Source organism: Corvus moneduloides, chromosome 5 (genome assembly GCF_009650955.1).
Source record: "Corvus moneduloides isolate bCorMon1 chromosome 5, bCorMon1.pri, whole genome shotgun sequence".
Taxonomy (NCBI): Eukaryota; Metazoa; Chordata; class Aves; order Passeriformes; family Corvidae; genus Corvus; species Corvus moneduloides.
Window position 1 is genome coordinate 52,544,732 of NC_045480.1, and position 23,473 is coordinate 52,568,204.

The window sequence follows — 23,473 nt, forward strand, 5'->3', positions numbered from 1 at the left end:
AAGTGCTGACAGAAGTGCAGCCTTCAAGTCCAGTGCTGTTTCTCATATACTGAATAGATGCTGATGGACATATTTGAGAGCAGACACATTCAGTGTATAGAAAAGAGTGAGAGATATTGTGGGAGGTGCTGAAAATGAAACTCAAAAGCTCTGGCATTTCCTTCAGAAGGTATAAAACAACACAGCGATCTTAGGAAGCATTATTGTGATGAAAGAGCCCAATAGTACAGCTGTATGAAAAACCCTAGACAAATAATGCTTGTCCAATTACAATGAGATACATTGCTAAGGCCCTTTTACACTGTTTTGTAGGGAAGCCCATTCTCCGGGTCCTGGAGAGACTGAAGAAATACTAGTGTTTAATTTTAGAAGACTCTACTATTTAACAGGTCATCAAGATATTAGGATTTTTCCAACCATTCAACGCAATTAACGTGCATATATTGAGACCCAGATATTCCACAGGAGCATGAATGTCTTTGCATGGGCAAAGATGGGAGATTATATCCCATTCTCTTCTGCATGCTGCATGAATGTGCACACTGCAGACCGGAATAAAAGACAAGTTTCTGCATTGCTCAGAAAAGCAGCTGGATTTAATTGTGTGTAAATTTACCCTGCAGTGTTTTGTCCTATCTATCAAACAGTAAACTGTCACCTCAGTCATCCTTGTAGGCAAAATAACAAAGGAGCTAATCCTGATTAGGTCTAGCATTGTCTGAATCACATTTATGTTCACCCTGAAAAGACAGGTCACAGAAGTTAATCCAGCCTGCAAAAACATCTAGAACCAGAAAACCCATCAGGCAGATGCCCAGTCACCTGACATGAGCCATACACCCCCGTCCTAGCAAGAATTAACCCACTGCAAAAATATAACCACTGGCAACCTCCTCAACTTCCTTCCTTCCCTCTCTTCTCTTTCCCAAGTTTCCCAGCAACAAAAATAGAGCTAGCAATACATAAAAGGAAAATGAGTTGCATCCTGGTATATGAATTCTTTAAAAATTTGAGATTTGCTGAAGTTTCTTAATCAAAAGGTCTAAAAGAGGCAAGAGTCTGCAGGGAGAAGCTTGTGTTAACATAATCTTTCTGAGGAAGGTGAACAGGGAAAACGAATCAGAAAAAGGCCTCCAGGAGAGCAGTTCATAAAAGAGGTTCTCTGTAAGAGCAATCGGGGCAGGCTAAAGTTTATCCAAGGCAGGCTACGTTTTATTCCCCTTCAGGCTTGACCAGACACCGTACGTTGCTGCTCACAAACTGGCTGGACAAGGAAAACATGTGCTGACAGTTTGGATATCACCAAAATGAAGGTGTCAGCCTTACTCTGAGATCACTCAACCGGAACAATCGTCTTAGCTCATCCAGAAGCATTTCACTGCTAATGGCCAGCAAGCCAAGTTGCTGGCTTGCTCATTTCCTTCTATGAACATGCGCCAGCACACCTGAATTTTACAGCAGAATAAAGGAAAATCCAGAGAGCTGCTGCTAAACTTACTGCTTATAATGAAATCACTGCAAGATCTTTTTATGCAGACCTTTTTTGGGCCATTTTCCAGGATGAAGCAACAGCTGTCTTTGCCAATCTCCTCACAGGCAAAGAAAATTTTCAAGATTAATTGCTCTGATAGAAAACAGGAGATTTATTTTTTCCCTTTGCTTTGTTAATGTTGCTTCTCCTGCAGTCAAGTTTCTATCCTAGAGGCTCTTCTAACTGTGAATTAATTACAGGTTTGATAAGCTGCATAGCTGTTGTTCGTAGCGATCAGGAGTGGAAAACTTAAACCTCCCTTTTACTTCCTAGAAGACTGTAAAATTAATTTCTCACTTCTCCAAGGAGGCTGATGTGAGGCAATTGTTGATGTTTTCCTATGGTCTAAAGTGTAGCAAAAGGAAACCAGAAAATTGGGCTTTAGCAGATGACAAGGGCCTGAAAACATGGCCACCCTTGCTCTTCCCCTAAAGAGCTTCCAACTAACCCATCAATGAAAGTAGCAGAGCCCATAATCCAGATTGGTGGGTGCCCTTGATGAAACCCATGCTACACAGGATGTTGTCCTCTTTAATTATGACACGTAACAGATGGATATGGCCAAGAACCAGAATTGCCTGCTCTTGTTTAAGAATAAGCTCTCCACCCAAACAAAGTATTAATGTGTCACTCTGTATAATAAATACATGACTTGCTATACAAAGAGGTCTAGTTGAATGGCTTTGGCCTTGTCTAGAACTAATTTATTTTAAGTCTATATATAACAAGTTCCTCTGACAGTGAATTGTGTAGCGTCTACAAGACAAAAACCGGCACACTTCGTTAGCTACACAAAGACAGGTGGACTGACAGAAACTTCCACTTAGTGCTTTATTGGCTGCCTGCCGTAGTTTGAATGGGGGCAATTATGAAAAAATTGAACACATGACTTTAATAAGCTTCAATATAGATCGCTGTCTGGTGGAAACAGAGCTTTACAATAAGTTACTCTGGGTCTAGTCTTTGCTGCTAAGAACAAATGTGTTGTTTCAGATGTCAATCATATATTCTTGGTATTATTTGAAAAGGTTAGCAAGAATACTGACATGGGGAATTGCAGATGACAGGAAGCAGCCACAGCACTGATCTCCCTCCACATCCTGTAAGATAGCTAGGCTGCCTCCATGCCGGTGGGGAAGTACCTCCCTGAGCATAACACGGATGTGGCAGCAGCACCTGACTCCAGGAATGCACAGCGAAGAGCAGCTGCCGCTGCTGCAGGGGTGCAACATCAGCCTCTGCAAGTGGAGCTGTTCTCTGCCCACAGCTGAGCACTGCATAGTTCACAGATAAATGAAAAATAACCTTATCAAATATTTAGGATGGACTGTCTTGATGCAAAGGTGTCCTTCACACTCATCACAGGGTTTTATAGTTCAAGCTCCCACCTCCAGCAACTGAACTAGCTGTAAATGAGACAGCAAATAATGCATCACTTTATGCTTACCGTGAGGATGGGGAGGCATCACTGCAGCAGTTAACACTTGTTCCATGTTTTGAGCAGTTTTAGTTGAAGTTGAGGTTTGGATAAACCACCAAGTCTCCTTGCCAATCAATAGTTTTCCTTCCCCAGCCAAGCACACCCTGCCTTTTACAAAACCATTCACTCATGTTTCCCCCGCAAGGGGACTGCTCTTTCAGCAATAGAGGTCTGCAGGGAACTTCTTCAGGAGTGAAGCAGCCCACTGATGGGGCAAGCAGTCAGTCACTAGCCCCCTTGCATGAAAGCCTACATGTGAGCCACAGAAATCCAGGCTTGCTGGAACTATTCACATGGGAATGGGGGCAGAGAAACCAACCAGAGCAAGAGCAGCAGTGGTCCCAGCCTCCCATACATATTTTTCCTAATCCCCTAGCAGAAGACACAGTGGGACAGTTTCTCCCCATCCCCACTCCCACCTGCCACCTGCAGCTCCAGCTCCCTCCCCTGGCAGCACTGAGGATGTATTTTCATGTACAGCTGCCGGTACTACTATAGTCTGTAATTTCAACCTGCTCACAAACCATCTGTAAAAATAGCAATTACTAACAACAGGAACAACGTGCACTGATGACAAATCCATATGAGACGTTTCTGACACACCACAAATTCAAGTCAGGACAAGTCCAGAGAATGAAATGTCATAATTTGGTGCACAAATGCAACATGAGAACAACTGGTTAGTCAATAATCTGCAGCATCAGACAGGAGGTCACTGACTTAATGTAAGTCATTAGTGTAATAATTTATGAGAAAGCAGTTACAGTATCAGGAGATATCAAAAGACTATTCTGTGTAAGAAAGGATAAACAAGCCTCCTGCTCAGGGCACGAAATTCACTTTAAGAGCAGTGTTGTGCTTTGGACAGCATCGCTCCTAGGGGACAAAAACTTGTGAAAAACAAATCCAGAACATCACAAAAAGTACCTTCACCAATTTTAAAACAATTAGTTATGAGGACAGATTACACTTATGAGATTTGTTCAGTCTAGAGACAAGACCCACATGGTAACAGCTCTGAAATAAGTAAAAGGCCTCTGCAAAGACAGATGAAATGTACCCCTGCTCCATGTGCACTTGCACACGATGAGAAACAAAGGATGAAATTTGAACACTGAGATCTCAGACATCCAGAAGATCAAGTTTTCTTTGAAAGCCTGACGAAGAATGGAAACAGACTGTCTACAGAGGTGCAAGAATAAACATTTCCTCTCAAAGGTTTAAAAAATCATTAGACAAATGGGTGTCAGATATTGTTTAGGTACAGTGCCTTCAGGGAGGGAGAGCCTAGACAATTCAAACTTCTCTGCAGACTTACTGTCACTCTTTACAAATTTACCTCAAAATCCAAATTCAACTCATTCAAAAACTGAATCTAAACCTCCTAATTTTTAGTACATCAAAATTCTTTTAATGTACTCTCACTTTTTAATTGCATAACATTGAAATTCTAACTTGGCCTAATGAACAATAAAGAAAATAACCTAAACCCAAAACGTTTCAAAGTAATGCTCATAAAACATGTATTATGGTATTATGGTGACTGTATTACTGTTACCAAGCCAAAAGACCTATCCTCTTCAGAGCTCTTATCAAGATCATTCCGACATAGGAATTCCAAGATTCCAACAATACTGTTCCCCTTACAGTATTCACATCAGAATATGAATAGAGGTTAGATCAGTTGTAGCATCAATCTTGGTGACAGTCTGGAATCCTAGAATCATAAAATGGTTTGAATTGTAAGGGACCTTAAAGATCTTACAGGTCATATGGGTCCAACCCCCTGTCCCAGACTGTTATCTCCAAGAAGTTTAAAAAAAAAATGGAAAACAACAGCTGAAGAATTGCTAAGGATCTCAGGGTAAAATTGTTTTGAAGAGAAACTGAAGCTTTGGAAATAAGGAGACTACAGTATTTTGGTTTTTCTTAGCTCTGGAGACTCCGAAGTTGTAGCAAGCCTTAAGCTAAATTAAAACATATTTTTATTACACATTGAACATTGCAGTGTGTTTCTTCGATCATAAAAGAGTTTAATCTCAGAAGAACAAAGCAACATTAAAAACCGCACTGTGACTCTACCCATGTTTCCTAATCTCCTCTGAGATTATTTTTAATGCAGGCAAGAAAACATCTCTTTCACATAAGAAAATCCATATCACATTTGTCTCCAGACCTTTAATTGTTTAATGCTATTTCCCTTGGAAGACGTTCAGTTTCATCTACACAATCATTTTTTTTTTCTTTTCCAAACGGCTAATCAATATTTTGAAATATAAAGCTACTTTATAAACTGCCTTGATTTTTCAAATGAGTCAAACTGAAGCTGTAACAAACAACACAATTTACCATATCTTCCCCTATTCAATGTATGAGTTCTCTTGTGAATAGCAGCTTCTGTCAGTTGGGGTTTTGGTTGTCAGAGCAGTAAAATTTTGCCTTCCAAAGCTTTATGTTCTTTATGCACAGCTGGAGAACTTGGTATTTAGCAGAGAATTGCCATGTGTATATATGCAACTGAATTGTTAATTTATAGGGGAAGGTGAAAAGTGGTATTTGCAGTGTAGTGTGAAAGATGATGATAAATAGTCAAGCCAACACGGGTCATGCACAAGAAAGGAGATCAAGAGCCACCAGTCAACTCAGCTGGACTGAAGCTGCCAGGCAATACCAGTTCTTTATTAGCAGGAAGAACATTTTCCTTACAGCCTGGATCCCTAACAGGGAAAAGAATATTTGAAAACAGGGAGGAAAAATGCTATTGCAAAAAATTTCTTCATGTGTCTTCTCAGGGGGGTTAAGGAAACAGATACCAAGTGCTTGCAATGTTGCAGAAATGTCTTGTATCTTCTTATGGTCTGTGTCCAGTAAGTTTCAGGGGAAATCTCCAAAGAGTATGCACTGCTAGAGCACAATTCACCTCATGGATACTGTGCTCAGCTGCATCCAACAGGTACCTCGAAGGAATGCTCTGCCTGAAACCTGCCTTTTGATTACTATGGCTTTGGAGACCTTCTGAAAAGAGAGACCTGACAAGGGCACTGAGCTTTGTTTAGCGAACTTAATCCTTATTCTCCCAGCTGCCAACAGGGAAAGGTTATGTTTTGCTTAAGTAAAAAATTCCTTTCTTAGAATCAAGAGATGAAAGTGGCAGAGAAGGGCAAACACCACCCCCCCCCCGCAAACAGCAGAGTTAACATCCCCTACAGCTGACTGTTAACAGCAGCAGAAACATCCCTTTTCACTTTGATAACATATATCAAAGAAAAAAATCTCTGCCAGGTGGCATTAGGGATTATAGGGATACAAAAATCATCCAAATAACAACCTGATCCTGTGAGATTCCAAGTTCCTCCCTCCTGTTGAAATGAATGGTGTGGAGGGTGCTACCAATGTAACCTGAGCGATGAATCACATGCCAAAGGCTACAAAGCATAAGCCATTCCAGTGCTACACTGAGCATTATTGGAAATATTTCCAAAAAAAATTAAAAACCATTGATTTAAACTGGATGCACACATTGCCATGAGATTTCCATTACTCCTAAAATACTGATAATGTGAGTCCAAAGAAAAAATTGTTCAAAGTGTTTACCGATTGATTTTTTTCTTTTTTTCTCCTAAGACCTTTATTTTTATCAGTGGCACACACACCTAGAGACTTCCAAATGTACTGGGAAGCAATATGGGTGGTGAGGCACTGGAAACAGGTTGCCACAGCAGCTGTGGATGCCCCGTTGCTGGAGGTGTTCAAGGCCAGGCTGGGGTTTGAGCCACCTGGTCCAGTGAAAGGTGTCCCTGCCCATGGCAGAGGCAGCAGTTGGAACTAGATGATCTTTAAGTCCCTTCCAAACCAAACCATTCCGTGATTCTGTGATATTTAAATATGACAGGCTTGTAGTAAATATAATTTGAAGCATTACAGTACATTCCAGGAAGCAGCTCTGTTAAGCTTTTCTTAAATGAAATCTTTACCCATGAGCAGAATAGTTTGAACAAGGTGTGTATTTGTTGCAGCTCCTTCAAAGATCTGACCCAGCCTGGCCCAATAATAAATCAGTAACCCTCCCTGGCTGTACTAATTCGGACCCCAAGAATCAGAAGAGTTAATTTCCTGACAATGTCACCTCCAAAGGAATATGACAGCTCAGCAGGACTTTTCCAGCAGCCTCAGTTCCTGCCTGTGAGAGGCTATGGCAGGCGTGCAACAGCACAGGGGATGGCGTTGTTCATCCCAGTGTTTGGAAACTGATGAGGAAACCAAATGGGTTGACAGACCACGCTGGACTGGAAAGCTGAGAAAAAGCATCAGACACAAAACTGGTAAGCAGCAGAAGTGAGCTGAGAAATCTGGGAACTATAAAAACTCATGTAAGGAGGGGAATGTGCTGGGGAAAATTGAGTCAAGTGAAAAGAAGAGGCTCTGGATGTTTCCCTGCAGCTTCGAATTGCACTTTGATTTGTTGAATCTTATCATTCCTCTGTGGAAAAACCTTTCTGCAAGGCCCTAGGAAAACATCCTGTCCCTTCCAAGTGCCAGACACATGGACATTTGCAACCTATTATTTGTGCCACTTTGTTCACTCAAGGGAAAAGTTTTGTGACATGGATGTGCATGGTCATTGTGCTGCATCATGCTTTGGCACAATGAGGGGGTGTGCTACATGAGAGGATTTCTGTTTTCCACTTGATTTTTTTCAAAGTCTAAACAATAACCCATAAAACCACAATATGTTAAAAGCATACTTTTAAAAAAATCATCAACTCACCTACCCACCTGCCTACTTAGGAGATGGCTGAATTAGTGTTACTTCTGCAAGTTTAATAAAGGATATTTTATTACTGTGTGTAAAACCCTTTTTTAATTATTGCCAGAAACTTAAAAACTAGGTGAGGTAAATAACCATGAGCAGAAAAAAACCTACTAAAAAAGGAAAAAGAGAAGGAATGATCTGCAAGCAATGCCCCTTGATGCTTTGCTGTGACATGTTTCCCCCAGCAATATCTGGGGGGGAAGCCAGAACAAACATCTAAGCCACTCTCTTTTCAAGTGGTGCCCAATTCTTTGCTCCACTCCTCCATGTGCTCAACCTGAAAACCTCAGTTCTGATCACCCAGCACACTGAGCACTCACAGGCCTCTCTGATGCCAGAAAGGCCATGCTTCACCTCAAGTAAGTGCATGCCAAAGGCTGGAGCCCAGAGTGCCTCAAAACCAAGTACGTAGCAAAATGATGATGTCACAAGTGGATTTATCCATGTCAGAACATGGTTCCATTGAAAGAGACAGTCCAGGCAAAAGTCCAATTTCCTTCTGTTTTGGTGACGTTATTTTGCAGGCACATCATTGATCTGCTCCACCACGCAGCTGTCTAAGTCCCAGGGACCAGCAGAAAGAGGAATCAACAGCAAGGAGCTGTACACTGCTGCTCACATGATAAATTAGGCTGGTTTTACCCAAATATGAAACCACAGCCTGGGGTGTCTTCTTCTAGCCTGAGCCATCCTCTGCCTGGTAAATGGGGGGACAGATATCCCTTTGTCTAACCTTGGTGATTTGTAAAACTGAACTGAAGTTACATTCATGATATTATAATGATGGGTGTCTCAGGAAAAAAAATGTGAGGAAATGAATAATTATGGCCTCAGCAGGATTTTAATAGCATGTGGTAAATAAGGTGCTGCTCACACAAAGTAAAATAACAAATAGGGACTCATTAAGTGAGGGCTGCTCATCCTTTACACTGAAGAAAGAGGGGTCCAATGGAAAAGTTAATCTGTTATCATGCAACTGAAGACTGCACAGCAATGCATATGCACAGAGGTCAAACAAAGGTTGCGTATACAACATAAATGCAGATAATTTGAATGTAGCAGTAGGAAAGGTCTTTTCATCTGGTTTGGGCTTGTGTAGCGTGACTTAATTGGTATATGAAACTTAATAGTTGACATCATTTAAGGTCTATAAATTTTCTTTCTCAATGCCATGTTACTCTCCTTAAAATGTATTACTTTGAGTGCATTAAGGACTTGGTTAAATTCTTTGGTCCAGATCAGGCAGGAGATCAGATTAACAGATTCAGTCATGGAGTGCTGAACACACACCCTTTCTCTGCCACATCCCTTCTATGTTTCTTGCAAGGAGGTCAAAACACGGATGCCTTCACAACTGAAGATCCTGTCTGAGAGTCAGGCAAACTCTCTGCCATTCTGCAAGGGAGATTTATTCTCCATCATTTTAGATTAAGCTGCCCCAAGAAAAACAACAGGAATGTAACATGGCAGTACCTCACAGCCTAAGTGGGCTGCCACAGGACCACTCGGATTTTGAAAGCCATTTCGTCCATCATACGAAATAGCAGCAGTCTGTTACTGTTTATAATGTATCTACAAATATTTCTATGGCCTTTGTCGCCAGTGGAGACAGCTACTCCCAATTAATATCTGTCCTAAACAGCTCTGTGGAGTCAGACTGCATTATTGTTTCCATTCTGCAGGAGAGAAGGGAAAACAAAAGAACAGACCAGATTCACAAGGGTATCTTTGTGACTAACTCCCACTGAAATGAGCCAAACTTGGTTCAACTGCAGAACTTCTGTGGATCTGGATCCACAAATCAAATGAGCATCTAGGTGGGATTATTCTACAAAGCTTTATATCTTTGAAAGGTCATTAGTGAACTAAACACAAATTTTTTCAGAAAATTTAGCTTTATAATTTCCTTCTGTAAAGGGTTGCTTACTACCACTAAAATATTAAACACACAAGAGAAACTGGAGCAGGAGTGGTAGGGTTATACCAAATGCTTGCAATGATGGGTTTAATAGCTCTTTTTCACACTGCTCGTAACTGAAATTTCCCCTAATACTGTCTATTTACTGTATAAATAGAAAAAATAGCATGCCAATGCACACCGAAAATATGAAAATCATTAATGCTGTCACACAGCAAGAAAAACCTTGTCATTCTAGCCAACTATTTCAAAAGCACAGATTTCTATACATTTTTTATATTTATATAAAAATGTGACAAAGATTAACACCACAAACTTTACTTAGCTCTGGAAAATCCTTCTAGTGTAGACGTAAGTGTTAAACCTAAACTAGTGTAAGTGCAAACCTAACCACAGGACCACAGCATTCCTCTAGCTCTTCAATCCAAGTGTGGAAGGTGTTTGCCCACTAGTACAAACAGTTTGCTTGGAGAGAAGTGGGAGCAGTGCACCATTCATGAAAATTTTTTGCAGCAGTTCTCATCTTTGCTATTTGTCCTCCACTTCCCAGCATGTCCGTGGCAGGGCTGCAGCCCTTCTCCAATGTAACACCCATCTAAGCACTGCTCACTGAGAGCAGGAAGGTGCTTCCCAGAACCAACAATGTCATCTTAGTGCCAGGACATGAAAGCATGCAAGTGGCAGAGTTTGTTGTCAGTAGATGCTGTCACCCATGGCTGTAAAGCCCCAGACTGAACTCCCTCCTTGCTCTCTTAACGTTCACAGGACTCTGCAATCACGTTGCTTATAGACGTGGCAGAAAGACAAGAACTTTTTCACCTATAAAAACCCATGTGTTTTAGAGACAGAATTTATTTTCCCTTATTTTTACACCAGCTAGGCTTCACTTCTCTTTGTTACCTAAAATAACCGTAAGATAGTTGTTACAAAAGGAAGGCTGTAACACTAGGTTTATTTTAGCACTCTTTGATGGCTGGATGCTAGCTGACTGCACAAACATGTTCCAAGGGAAAGAAGCTTGGTTAAAAAGGTTAGGTTTCTACACAAAAACTGCCCAGGCAGTTGATGTACTTCCATAACTTAGTGGCATTCCATTTTATTTGTTTAGGAGATTTAGTCTGCTTTTCTGCGGTTTTACTATTTTATTATTACACAAAACATGTACATGATTGTCATCCATGTCCACAGACGCAGAAAGTGTCTAGGACTCTTTTTTGGCCCCAAAAAAAAGAATTTCTGAGGGATTTATGTCAAAGTTATAATAGAGTGCTTAACTTAAAAAAATTAACGAAGTACAATGACAGCAGATATTCCAGACTGAATCCTTCTCAGGTTGTAGAAAGCACAGCATCTTCCTCTGTCACAGAGAACAGCCAGCCTAAGACAAGCAGTAAAACCCTTCAAAAACCAAAGCACTGCGGAGTACTGTTAAAAACCACCCCCAATGATAGTGTCAGCTATCACTGGCTGCTACTAAAGATACTGATCAATCACAAACATTTTGGAGAACTCCATTTTAAAGAGAATGGACCGGTAAAAATGTCAGAATATCACTACACTTCGGTATCTGGGTTTGCATGGGAATTGTAATCTAAGAGAATTTCTGCACATATAACACAGCCACTAGCAAGGAGAAACCATTACACATACCAGCATCTCTATTTCATACAGGGCAGCAATTCCATGCCCCAATTTTCCCACATGAACAAGACTCTCCCTAGACAGTTTAATCCTCACTGTCCAGCTAAAATGCCTACTGCAGCTGTGCTATCCCTATTTGCAGCAAAAACCTTCTCAAATTTTCTTCTTTACAGCTATAGCTGGAATTTTTATCTCTCCTTTTTTGAAGGGAAGACATGTTAGTAACAACCGATCTGGACGGAACCAGATATAAAGTTTTACAAACCCCATAGTAACTTCAGAAAATCTTTTACCGTCCCTTTTTTTACTGATGACCTCTGGTAAACATTTACTTATTTTCCAGTTTATAAGGCAGCAAAAACAATAAATAAAGTACATCTTCAGGAAGCTACTAACAACTGAACTGCTAAGAGAACATACAGAAAACTACATTTAAAAAATAATAAAGCTTATGAGATGTTCCAGCTCTTTGAAGACTGATCTGAAAAAATGCTCCCAAAGTCTAAATTTATTTGCAAAACTGAAATCGGTAATGACAGATTCAGAAGGCGGAAATGTTATTTCTTCATCTGTAGCTGTATTTTCAGCTGGTGACTTCCCATAGGCAGCCATCATTCATTCAACAAAATCTACTTGGTGGCCCTTAATCAAACAGAATACATTTAACAATTTAAACAAAATACTGAGTTTTCACTTGTTACTCAGTCACAATAGAAAAGAGGTTAATATAATGTCACATTTGCCTAATTAATATGCATTCAGATTTTAGAAGAGGTATTCAATTAATAATTAATTTATTTAATATATATGTTGCTTGATTGCAGCATATGTCAATATAGAATTAGATAGTCAATTACAGACATTTCAGACTAGCATTTCTATCCTTTTTACTACTAAAGGAAAATGTAGCTGGCTGCTGTTAAAGTTCATTCTGTATACAAGTTGCCATGGTTAGAAAAAAAATAAAAGTTCTCTTGCTGCTTAGGCTGACCAGTAACAAAACAAAGCCTCAAATGAAAAACCGTAGATGGTACCTAACCCAGGTAAAGGAAGAAACTAAACCCATCTGTTTCTGAAGCTATGTCACTCATGCTGATTTTCCCAGTGCTCTGCACAGTCACCAAGATATTCTGTGTTTGGGAAGAAAGAGAAATTTGCTAGAAACCTCCTGCAAATGAAACCCAGCTGCTTAAGCACAATCCCAGATGTCTCCTGCACTGTGTGGCTTTGATACATTAAATTGAGCATAAGAAAGAGATGAAATATTTATGAAAATTACATTTGCAGTATGCATGTCAGTAATCCTGAAAAATATTTTTTTCAAGCAAAGACAGGAAACCACATTTTTCACCCAATCGGCTTAGGTTAGGATATAGTGGTGGTATTCACGGAGCTCCTAAGGTGCTTATGTTGCATGCAGGCTGCTTAGCTTTTATTCACACCACTTACTCCAGAAACAGGGACCGCAGATACTGCCTGTGACACCAGCGGATCAAACATTTATAAACAACATGCTCAAACAAATTACTATGTTTTACTCCTTAGCCATCAAAAGTTCAGTATTTCGAAGGCTGGGAAGAAGCTCAAATCCCACTGAGCACTCTGGGTAATGATAATGTGTACTGGACACCAAATACTGCTGGAACAAACAAACAAGCCCTCTTACACACTCAAGGGAATGCTATCGGACACTTAAGCAATTTCATACATCCTGACACATCATCAGGCTATTTGTTCCCCAAAACTTCATACTTGTATTGGCTTCCTCAAAAGAGCAGTGGGGGAAAAAAGGAGTGGTAAAAGAGAACAGAAAGCATAAATTAAGATAACATTTACCATTAAGTGAAGCCATGGAAATACTAAATACCTCAATTTTTCCCATGGTAAATGTCTTGAATAAAAATCTCCAAAGATAGATAACATCTCTGGCTCTCCACAGTCCAGGTCTTGCCCATCCCAGTAGATCTGTTATCACTGTGATAAGCTCTACTACAGAACATGACCAGGTTTTCCTTTCCCAGCACTTCTACGTTTCATCCCTCTGCAAACAACTGCCTTGGAAAGGGTAGCACTCCCTTTCCAGATGCTCTTTTCTCTCCTTTGGGGAATTGAGAAACCCAGAAAAAATTTTTAGAAGTTAATCTTTGTGATCATTTGGCACTCTGTTACTTTGAAATCCTGCTTGATAGAAATATCCTTTCGAATACAGAACTATGACTTAACACACACAGATGTGATCTTCTTAGCAAAGCAAAATGAGTACAAAAGGCTAATATTTATACTGTGGATTAGTAATAAAGGGGCTGCACTTCTCTGTGCAGCTCACTGAATGTTTTTAAAACAGAAACCAAAAGGTCATTAACTTCAGCAAAGCAGGAACAGAGACAAATCTGACACTTCCCATCACCCTTGTGCTCCTTAAACACCTCCTGAGTGCATTACAGGGCCACCGGATGAGCCAGGACAGCAGAGCTGTCCCAAAGGAGACCAGGAGTTTATTTGAAGAAGCCCAGCAAGCAACATTTCCCAAACTCTCTTTCAAAAGAGGAGCAACGAATATCCTATTTCCTTTTCATGGAATGTTTATATGCTACAGCTTGAGTACCTTTTACGCTGCCAAGCCAATGCAAAGCCACATTTCAGCACAGGAAGAACAATACACTTGCTTAGTGTGCACATTTCAATTTGTTACGAGAATACATTGTGTCTGAAGCAACAGCCCAAAATCTGCTGATAGATGATCAGTGCCATTGCACTATCACCATAACTCCACAGAAAAACATCATAAACATCAGTAGCATTAGAAAGTAAGTTCCCTACAGTCAGTTTCCAGTGTCAAATGCTAAAAAACAGAAGAGCTGCAAATAGAGGTTAATAAAAAGACAAGACTGTCTTTGGTCTGGATAACTAAACTGACACACTCACTAGCCCTGTTCATTTTCTAAAGGAGCAAAGTCTCCACTTCTGCAAATTACTCAAGGAAAAGAATAGTCCTGTGAGTCTCAAAAGAACCATTAAGTTTAAAATCACTCAGGTCTTTGAAGTAACCGGCTCAGTAAACGCTTCATGGTTATTTTGGCTAACACATAGCACATCTAGTTTCAGTCCACTTCAAGTATTCTTTCTAGTAATGAATCTGGAACAACAGGCATTCAAAAATCACAAAAGTGAAGTATTTGCCGCACTGCAAAACAAGTCAGGCCTTCAAACTCAGTATCTCTGTCAAGGCCAGGCAGGTGAGGACGGGTGATAAACTCCAGTTCAAAACAAGTGGTGCAAAGTACGTTTCTTACGTCCTGAGTTGAACCGTATCTCCTAGAAAAACAAGCAGGGAGGGCATGAAAGAAGGAAAGACCCAAGTATTGCTATCTTCCCTCCAGGTATGATGCTGAAGAGATGACATTTCGAACATCTGTAATGCTCACCATAAGCTACTTTCATTGCTGATTAATAGTGAGAGATTAATATCCGGGGACACCACATAGCAGCTGCAGTCTGAACCCCGTGAACACAGACATGGTTGTGCATTTCACAGCTGGGCTCAAACTTTAAGTGGATTTTCCTGTGGTTACTAGGATCAGTTTACAGTTGAAACATTATTACTTTAAATGAGTGCTGTACAACTACACCACACTGCTATCTCTGAAGTAACACAGCCCAAGGGTTACCTATCCTCATGCTTCCTGAATCATCCTTCAACTCAACAAGCCAAACTGTGTCAGCTCCTATCTCCTAATTCCCACAATTTTTTTACCTTTAAGTCTCTAAGTGTTAAAATGCATGAAGGAGCAACAAATGTCAGAGGTGGAGGTGGCACTTCTCCAGACAACAACCAGACCAGCAAGTCAACGTGAAATTCTTTTGGATTATACCAAAGTACAGTATTGCCTGCTAAATCCCTTAAGCAGTGAACTGACAAATAATTAGACCAAAAATGTCGTTGCATCGGGTTTATATATTCACCAGATTGCAACAACAATTGACAATTACCTCTCCTCAAAGTCTCTGCAGCTTTGGATCCATTAATCATAAAGGCTGGTATGTCACTCCACTGTGTGAAGTTGGGGTACAACAACAGAGAGCAAATAGGCATAAGCTTCTCCTCGAAGATACAACTGGTTCCTGCTCAATTTTCTCATACTTTCTCCCCCACATTTTTCACAAGTGCTACACTCTTTCATTCAGAAAGACTTCTCTGTGATTTCCACACATGACTTGAGGACAAGGCTGCAACACAGTCAGCTTTCTGACTACTCAAAAGATGCTCATTTGTAGCACCACTCGGGATGCCACCGGTGGTAATATGAGAAGATGGAAAGATCTGCCAAATCAATATCCTGCCTCCACCCCATATGACTAAGATGGGAAGGAAAATCTCAAGGTTTTCGTAAAGCTCCATTTTTACAGTAAGTTATGGCTTACACTTCATTCCACGTATAGGACTGACACAGCTACACAGTGACAGATGCAAAGAAATTGGGCCAAACCTACAATTTTGCCCCAAAGCTCAGCCTCTTATGAAACATACATTTTTGGGGGATTTTGTTGTTTGTTTGGGTTTTTTTGAGCTGAACTTTGCTCAGATTATGGGATAAAAGGGTTTTTAAAACAAAGCGGCAGGTTTGGTAAGAACAGCTTTTTCCACCAGTTTCCTTGACAGTACAACTCTCTAAGTTGCATCATTGAGCTCAAGTAAGCATTTTTTCTAATCATTCAGTTAAATTAGCTTTTGGCCTACATTATTTATGATTCAGTTTTCAAACAAACATTATCTTTTCTGACTTAATTTTTGAATATTTTCTTCAGAAAGAATCTCCTTGAGTTTGAATTCCAGCCTGGAAAATTACCCTAATTTTGCAATGCAAGATAGAACCAGAAAATAGTGCTCGGTCCAAAAGCCCGAACACAAGACCCACAGTTCAGTCTGAGTGAACTGCTCTGCTTTTCTTCCTTACACTTTGATCTCAAGTTTAGAGAAGATTAAATTCAGCCAAAAATGCTCCAACAAACAGACATGAGCAACAGCCAACATTGGTCATAAACAAACCACGTCAAAAACATTTCAATTCCCTCTAGGATAAAATATAGGCCTTGCGAACGTAAGACAAGTAAGATCCCATGTGAACTGGAGGATGAGGCTAACACTCAAAAACATTCTTAAGAAGTTGAAGAAATGTTTGGGAGAAGCTGGGGTGCTATTCAGACACCATAACACAATATTCAGCTGCTATAACAATGCATGCACAAAAGCAATTGCATAAATAAAGAAATGCTCAGGTCTGAGTCCTGCATTTTGAGGAACATACAGAGAGACTGAAAAATGCACAGCAAAGTTCAGCAAAAGTAACTGGAGGTACTCAAGACCAGACAAATAGAATTGGGCTTGAGCTAGCACAAAGACAACACTTAAGACTAATTTTTCTAGAGGTGAAAATAAGGAGACACTGGAACCGATTGCCTGGAAACCTGTGGTCTCCTCATCACTGAAGGGAAGCCAAATCTTGGTAAAAATACATGTGTGTTTCAGAGGGATTGACTAAATTCCTAGCATCTAGTGCAAATCAGCCATCACATTAAAGATCTAACTATATTTGATATTAGTAACCATGTGGAACCATCAGGATCTCCCCAAGTATATGTACAGCCAAAAGGCAAACTCCACAGGTGAGTAATTCATGTCCTCACTGTGATCATCCTGCAAGGAAACAGAAGCTTTGAGGGAATAAAGAATAGATGTATCTACTAAGCAAATTTAAGCTAGAATTATTAAAGCTTTACAAGATCTTGCTCTCAGCCTGAGGCATGGACTGAATTACTTAAAAGACCTCTTAATTTCATTTTAAACTCTCTTTTCATAACAATTTCTGGCCTTGAAACTGACCCACAACCCAAAGAGTAGGAGAAAGAAAGTGTTACGGTGATGTTATGAAAAAGAAAGAAATACATAAAGAATACAATTATATAATGCATAGCTTACCAAGGTTTTTTTCCCCACAGATTTAGCTCCTAAAATTATCCTCAAGCACTCAGCTTTAATTGCAATCACTTTGTCTTTCTTTATTTGCTGAAAGATTTTGGGCTGCAGCTGCTGAAAGCACCTGTGGGAAACCACTGGTCACTCCATGGCAAAGATTCCCCAGCACAAGCCTCTCACCCTCTGAGCAGTGCTGGCAAACAAGAAATACACAGTCCTTGGGAGGGAAAAAACCCTGTGCTGCACAAGACACTAGTTGCATTTCATAAAAAAGCTTGGACAAGTGCTCAAAAACCGAGAAAAGATTTGACTCCCAACTGGCAGGGAAGTTGGTAATGTACTTCAAATGCAAACAGTGAACTCAAAAGCAGCTAGGTTTCAAATTACTGGGAATCTCCTACTGACACTAGTAATTACACTGTTGATAAGACACTGTATCTGAGGATCTTTTCTTCTGACAGTTTTTGCATGCTCATATTTGTGCCTGGAATTCTGCAGAGAGGGAAAAATCCTGGTCTCTTCTGGACAACCCAGGTTTTCTGTGCACATCACTCAGCAGCCTACTGCATTTCTTCCACAGATCTGCTAATCCCCCTTGCAGATGTTCCTAAGTCAGAACACATATGATTTCCTTGGAGGTCATTGCACCAAGATTGTCAGGATCTTTAGGAGCACATTATTTTGGTATGGATAACTCTGAGGATAATCTAGGACCCCCCTTGATTTCCAGGGATCATGCACAAAGTGTCAAAGCATTTACTCATCAAAATTTTAAAAGGGAGCAGAGAACCTAATAAGACTCAGGTACATTTCTGACTCCTGGTTTCAGGGAAATTGATGCAGCCCCAGCTGCACTCTCCACTTCGGCAGCAGAGGGTGCTGCCAGAATACTGAGGGCCCCTGCAAAGATATTCAGGACTGGTCAGTCAGGTGTGACTGCAGTTCGTCCAGAGTCTCCATGTCACACAAGTATCACTTAGGAAGAACAGCACCAGTTAATGGTTTCAAACTCGTTTTTCAGTATCATCCAAAATCCATAAAATTTGTCAATCCCATGCCAAACTGTATGGCATTCTCACTCCTACGCCTCATACACAGCTTCTGCAGTGATGCCTGAAAATGAAGTCAAGCATTAGGTAAAAACCATCACTACCGCAGTTTTGTGATTCAAGGAGAAAATGCTGACCAAGGACTGCAAGCTTGAATCTGAACTGCACACACTGTTACACTTGGTTAGGACTGCTGCAGACCAGCTGCTGCTCTGCCATCTACCACGCTCTCCCCAAGCCCAGCTGCTCCCATGGACACTTCCCACCACATGAAAGCTTTCAGGACAAACGGACTGCACGAGTTGCACTGCTGCTTCTTCTGCTCCTTAGCTTTAGCATATCTTACTAAGGAAGCCAGAGTAAAACCATCTCAAGCATCAGGGAAACTCATGGTTGGTGCTCAAGCGCTGTAGGTGAAGTCACAGAAAGTTCACCTGTTTGGGTAACACAACTGACTAATTTATGAGGAAAAAGAAAAAAACTTCCTTGCTATGCATATTTTTTTCTCTTTTCAGATGTGATTATCAGCTTGCTAGCTAAATGCTTGGTAATGAAAACATCCAAGCCAAAACATCCAGGAGTGCTTCATTAAACTATTTACCAGTTTCCTAGAAACACCAAGCTTAACACAGAAACAAGTCTTCAATGACAGTAATTTCATAGTTCTTCCAAAGAAGATCAATACATGAATGAAGTGCTACTGTAAGCACATTTATAAATTCCCAAAAAAACCTCCTGAAAACACGTCAGCTCATTTACTGTGCCCAGAACTTGTTTTCAAATGCAATTTTTGTATGTTTCAAATCCTCTAATACACATTCCTTATTTTCATCTCTATAATGAATAAAACTACTATGATTCTGCTGTCAATCACAATTCTGCCTTACAGCAATCTCTGTTTACTGCTAATTAGTGTCTCCTTTTCTTATTAGCTATGTCAAATTTTTGCTTCTTGATGGGTAAAGACGGCATTTTCACTTACAATTAGCATGATGCTTTCCTTCTAAGACTGAAACATGAACAAATTCGGTCTTCCTATGAAACCAGCACAATGTTTCCTACGTCCATAGCTACTAATAAAAAAACCCCTCGCTTTTAAAAGGGGTAACCAGACGAAAGTTACAAAAAGCATAAGCCTGAAACGCTCAAGATTTCTAAAGGAAGATCTAATATAACTCAGCTTCTTTAAAACTTCTTTTGAGCGGTGCAAGTTGCCCCAAGTGGCACTACCAGAAAGCGAACAGCAGCGAGAGCAGCAGCTCCCGCCGCCCCATCGCGCCGGCCGTCCCCGCACGCCGTGCGCCTCCGGAGCATCACCCGCACCGCCGCACGCAGCAGCACCGGAGCGGCAGCCCGGAGCTAAAATCCTTCCCCCCTCGCCCCGTCCGCGGGCACCTTCCCGCCGCCCGCTCCCCCCTCGGTCCGCGCGTCCCTCCCCGCTCACCTCGGGCGTGCTGCCAGCGCCGCGCCGGCTCCCAGCGAGAGCCGCGGCTCCGGCCCCGCTCCGCCCGCCGGCCCCGGCCGCCTCCTCGCCGCGCCCCCGCCCCCGGCGGCTCCTGCCCCCGGCCGGCTCCGCCAGGCAGGGCAGCGCTGGCGGCGGGCCCGCGGGAGGCAGCGGGGCAGCGCCCTCCCGCCGGGCTGCGCCCCCGCCGCCGGACACCACGGGGCAGCCGGGCCGGAGGCGGCGCGGGGGAGGCGCGGCCGGGAGAGGTAGCCCGGGCTCGCCCTGCCCCGGCACAGGCACAGCCCCGCAAGGAAGCCGGAGCCATCCCGCCAAACGCCTTCGGGCTTTCGCACATCAAACGCCTCCTCGGCCCGGGAAGACGCGCTCCGGACCGCGACCCTGCCCCGCGCAGAAAGCCCTCGCCAGCAGCCGATGGCAGCCGGGAACGAGGAGGAACCGACACCGCCGCTCCTGCCCGGCGCGGTTTCAGAACGGGCACCCTCCCTGCAGCTTGTCACCGCACAACTGCTACGAACACCTTCTGAGCTGGTGTCATTATTCAAGGACTAAATGAGCTGCTCGAATATTTGCGAAGTGCAGGATTTCCCTATAAGCCTGTTAGTGAATCAGCCGCACATACGGATTTAACCTCGCCCCTCACGGGCACACATGCACAGCAGTTGTGTCACTCCTCCGCTGCGCGCACTAAAGCAAAGCCACCTCATCTATGGCTAGGTTTTATAGACCTCTACGTCAGCAGGTCATCAATGGATGCAAACCCACAGAATCATTGAATCAGATAAATTCTGAAGAGACCTCTAAGATCAGCAAGTCCAACAGTTAACCCAGCACCATCATGTTCACCACTAAACCACATCCCCTAGCGCCACATCCACACAGCTTTTGAACAATCTACACATCCGCCCCTTATAACAGGAACACGTTTTAAGCGAGTCTTACGCCATCAAGCAGCAGAAGTATGTGGTCCATGTTCTCGAGCAAAACACAGCTGAGATCCTTAAAACACTTCAAAATGCAGCAATATAATGGGAAAATTTTCAAACTGATGTACCATAATAAAAAGAGGCTCCCAACTACCACTAAGCAAAACTCCCCCCCCCCAAAAAAATGAGCAGGGGTAAGCTAGGTATTTTCAATTAAACTCCTAATCAGTATATAGTATTAATTAATGACCACTATTATTTTTGTCTATAAGAATGGGAAAAGTAGGGTTTGTGATTCATCAGGTCACTTGTGACAATGTTTGCTCAGTTTGGCACTGATACTGGACTGCTGTAGCTTACAGAAGCCTGGCATCTCAGTGGGTAAATTCCACTACTACGCTTCAAATGGTATTTGGCTTCAAACAAGTGATCCCCCTGAAACTTTCTGGGGAAGATCCACATCTCTGATGATGCCTAGCAGAATGGAAATCTTTGAAGTGGCTGCCTAGCAGCTGCCAAACAACAATTAGTAGTAACAGAATAGAATTCATATTTATGTCACTGAGAGCAATTTGGCCACAGCATTCATAAACCAGACCTTGACCAGGTATCATAAATGTGATGAGCATTACTCTTGTCTTTCTAGTGATGAATGGAATTAATTTTTTCCTCATCGTTTTGTTTAAAACTCTTATTACCTCTTTGATTACTACACCAACTTACAGTGCAACTGCAACACAGACATCCATTTTCATGCACATTAATGGAATGCATAATTTATGTGAATATAATCATTATGTCAATATAATTTTTCAGTCTTTCTCACATGTTTTCATTGCAGTATATAGCAAGAAAGTAACACAGTAGCATCTAAACTATTTATTTTCTAATATGACTTCTAATTGCAGATTTGCTCCACGCAGATCAGTTTTCATGGGAAAAATTACCTTTGTTTTAAAACTCCTATTTAACCTGCATGTGGTCTTCTAAAAGCATGATAGACATTTCCTTCCCAAATTCTTATTAAAAAACCCTCTTAAAGTAATGCTTTGTCATCTGCTGACACCATTTAAAATATTTGTTAGTAAAATTAAAAATCCCAAATTGCCACATATCACACATTGTATACTACAGAGCAGACCATTCTTCCTATGTCAAACACAGGATGGCATTCCTATGACCTTTTTGAATGCAAGACAGAAGATTATCACTGTTTTGGACACTTGGGATGGACACCACAAGCCTCAGCTGTGTGACCTTAAAGGACTAGACGAATTCAGAGCAGCAAATGTCTGAGTCTGAAAGATTGCCTTTGAAAATATGGGGAATCCATCTGAGATGCTTTTAGGATGCCAGCAGAATCAATACATCAAGGAAAGGAGCTTCTTGTGCAGACTGAAGCAAGCAAGTGTTTAAAATCAGTGCCCAACAGGTGTTTGTTAGGGTGGGGGTGGCAGGAGGACACTTTTAGACTCAGACTCTGTGTAAATTAGGTGGTTCTTTGCACATCCATACAGGGTATATGGGCATCAGGGGATATTCTTCTTCGGGACAGTGGCCAGAAAGAAAGCATGAATTACTTTAACACACACCTTGATCACTTTTTGAAGAAAAACGAGGTGGTGGGGAAACATGTAGTATGGTAGCTCAGGACACATTGTCATGAATTTGATTACAGAAGAGGTTTCATCTCCTGTCTTGTATTCCAGAGTTTCACACCTTACCGCAAGAAACACTGTCCCATTCAGCAGAGCAAAGAGGTGACAGCACAGCAAAGGGAAGAGAGAGGTTGTCCTGCTCATGTTTCTGTTCAGAGTTCAAGGTGTGAGCTGCAACTAAGGAATCTTTTTTATTGTGCCTTTTCAAGGAGCAGCTGGACACTCCTCTTGTTACTAAAGCACAAAGCAAAACAAATAAATGAAGCAAGCAAAAATACGTTGTAATTACAAGGGTTGTAGGCAGGCTCTCAGTGTTCGTGGATCTTCCAGTCAGTCCTTGGGAATACACCAGTGTTATACACTTCCATATAAAGAGTGCAGAAGCAAGCAAAAGTATTGTGAATTATTGTCTTGATAGGGACATTATATTTCTAAAAACAAGAAGAAATTTTTCAAGTTATCATAAGTGTGGGGAAAAAATATTTCACATCTTAGAGGATGACATCATTGTTTCCATAGTTGTTAATGTTGTCAATGACGTAACAGTATCTTTTCTTTCTTCCTGCTAATTATGCTATTTCCCTATATATTTTGTGTTCTGTAAAAGCTCTTTGCCCATTAAAATCCTTTTCTAAGCAGAAGCACAAATCAAGAAAGTCTAAATTAACAACATTTCACTGCTGCTGTCTTTGTTTTCCTAGATAAAAAACAATCCAGTACTTAAACTACAGTAAGTAATAGTCACAAATGGAAGGCTCTTCCTTCAGATAAAACCTGCTTACATCTGCTTTCTCCAGGAAAGCTGGCAGAAATGAATTCATTTAAGGCATTATTCTCTAATATTTTTTTTCACTTTGTGGTGAAATACAGCATCCCCCTCCATGGAGCACAAACTCAAAAAAAATAAAAAGATGCTTTCGCTCCGCTTTGAAAAATTGAGGCATTCAAACCCAGGGACAGGCAGACAACAAAAGCTGTGACGTGCTTAGAAATCCCTGAAAAGACTCTTAAAAGGCACTGG

General features: G+C 41.4%; 1 protein-coding gene across 4 annotated transcripts in view; it reads right to left on the reverse strand.

Moving 5' to 3' along the window:
• BMPR1B (bone morphogenetic protein receptor type 1B) overlaps nt 1–23,473 on the reverse strand; it is a 234,388-nt gene that overhangs the window by 54,249 nt on the left and 156,666 nt on the right. Inside the window, exon 1 of one of the 4 annotated variants that reach the window (XM_032109039.1) lies at nt 19,851–19,909. The exons of the other annotated variants lie outside the window; for them this stretch is intronic. The gene's annotated coding sequence lies outside the window, so the exon portion shown is untranslated. Of the gene's footprint in view, nt 1–19,850; nt 19,910–23,473 lie in introns of those variants that run through there. 4 annotated transcript variants of the gene reach the window in all.